Consider the following 2,017-nt stretch of genomic DNA (forward strand, 5'->3'; position numbering starts at 1 on the left):
GAAACTTTGACATGCACTCCAGGATCCTTGCAAGGGTCCGGAACACCGGACCAGTTCAACCAATGGTTGTACCCTTCTCAGCACCCTGGAGTAGACTTTCCATGGGAAGCTGAGGAGTGTGATCCTTCTGTAGTCCAACCTTATTGAAAAGGGGGACCACCACCCCAGTCCAGATGTACTGTTCCCAAATTCCAAGCAATGTTGAAGAGACTGTCAGCCAAGACAGTCCGGTAACATAAAGAACCTTGAGGAATTCAGGGCGAAACTCATCCACCTACAGAGCTTTGCCACTGGGGAGCTCAGCCACTTCAGCCCTGGGGATGGAACGATCCACGTTCGTATCCTCAAACTGCTTCCTCTATGGAAGGTATGTCAGTGGGATTGAGAAGGGCCTCTTTTCCACCAGCCGACTATACCCTCAGTCAAAGTCAGCAGGCCCCAAACCCCTATGGAAACTTCACCTTTTTGAGGCATTGCACGGTTGATCCATGGCCTTACCAAAGTCCTCCCACGCCTTAGTCTTGCCGGTACCTGTCAGCTGCTTCCCACATATATTTTATAGGTATTTGTGGTATTATTCTACTTTTATTATTATTATTCTATGGTTTGCATGTTCTCCCCGTGCATGCATGGGTTTTCTTCGGGTGCTCCGGTTTACTCCCACATTCCAAAAACATGCTAGGTTAATTGGCGACTCCAAATTGTCCATAGGTATGAATGTGAGTGTGAATGGTTGCTTGTCTATATGTGCCCTGTGATTGGCTGGTGACCAGCCAGAAGACAGCTGGGATAGGCTCCAGAGGCCCCCGCGACCCTCGTGAGGACAAGCGGTAGAAAATGAATGAATGAATGAATAATTTACTTTACGTATTTGTGCATTACTTTGAAAAGGCATGAAGGCCTCCTCCTAAAATAAGCCTTGTTACTGTGTACTGTTGCCCATGGCCACTAAATAAGGAGATGCAATGTGTATTTTAATATTAATATAAATGTTCATTGTTGCTGCTGAGGTCTCCGGGCAACGACTGTCCAAGATTTTGGGCTCTCATGAACGTGACCTTTGAAAGTGAGTCATACCAAAGCTTCCTCCGAGGCCATCAGGTAGGAACCCTTCTAATAGAATTGACCAGAAGTTCTCCTCAGGACTTGAACTTTTTTTTTTTTTTAGCTCAATTTGTGTTTAATTTGCCACATCATTTACTATGAGTCATGAGCCTGTCAGCTAGTAGAAACTTTCTTTTCTAACCCTGCTTTTACAGGCTCTCAATTATATAATCGCTAGCCTTCTCCTCTGCTTCCGCCACTTCATATGGAAGTGACTTTATTTCACGCTCACCTCTGTACAGTACATTATGTGTGCATATTCCTGTAGAAATGGAAAGGTGACAAACAGTGCCAAAAGGAGAGGATGTGTGCGTTCTGTTCCAAACATGGAACATCCTTTCTTCTCAGGCACGGTGACTTCGCTGCTGCAGAGTGCAATTTCTCGCACATGCTAATTAAAGCTCAGATTGCATTAGCTTCAGAATCATAATGAAAAGCTTTTAATTAAACACAGTCCCGTGTGCTGTGTCTCCTGCATTCAGTACTTCTTAACACCCTCTGCTGGAAGCATAATATCTGCATGTTACTTACTGCAACAGTACCCCCCCCCCCCAAAAAAAATGCAAAATTTAAATGATTTAGTGTTATTTACCTTTTTTTCTTGGAGAACTTGGAGCAACAAACTGCAAAGCATGGAATTACTGCAAATTACCAAAAAAAAATACTTGTAATATTCATTCATTCATTCATTTTCTTATCCTCACAAGGGTCGCGGGGGTGCTGGAGCCTATCCCAGCTGTCTTCTGGCTGGTCACCAGCCAATCACAGGGCACATATAGACAAACAACCATTCACACTCACATTCATACCTATGGACAAAGTAGAGTCATCAATTAAGAATAGAGTCGTCACATTAGAGGAAAAAGTTGTAATCTCATGAAAATAAAGTCATAATATATATAAAAAATAAAAA

Source organism: Doryrhamphus excisus, chromosome 22 (genome assembly GCF_030265055.1).
Source record: "Doryrhamphus excisus isolate RoL2022-K1 chromosome 22, RoL_Dexc_1.0, whole genome shotgun sequence".
NCBI classification, from domain to species: domain Eukaryota; kingdom Metazoa; phylum Chordata; class Actinopteri; order Syngnathiformes; family Syngnathidae; genus Doryrhamphus; species Doryrhamphus excisus.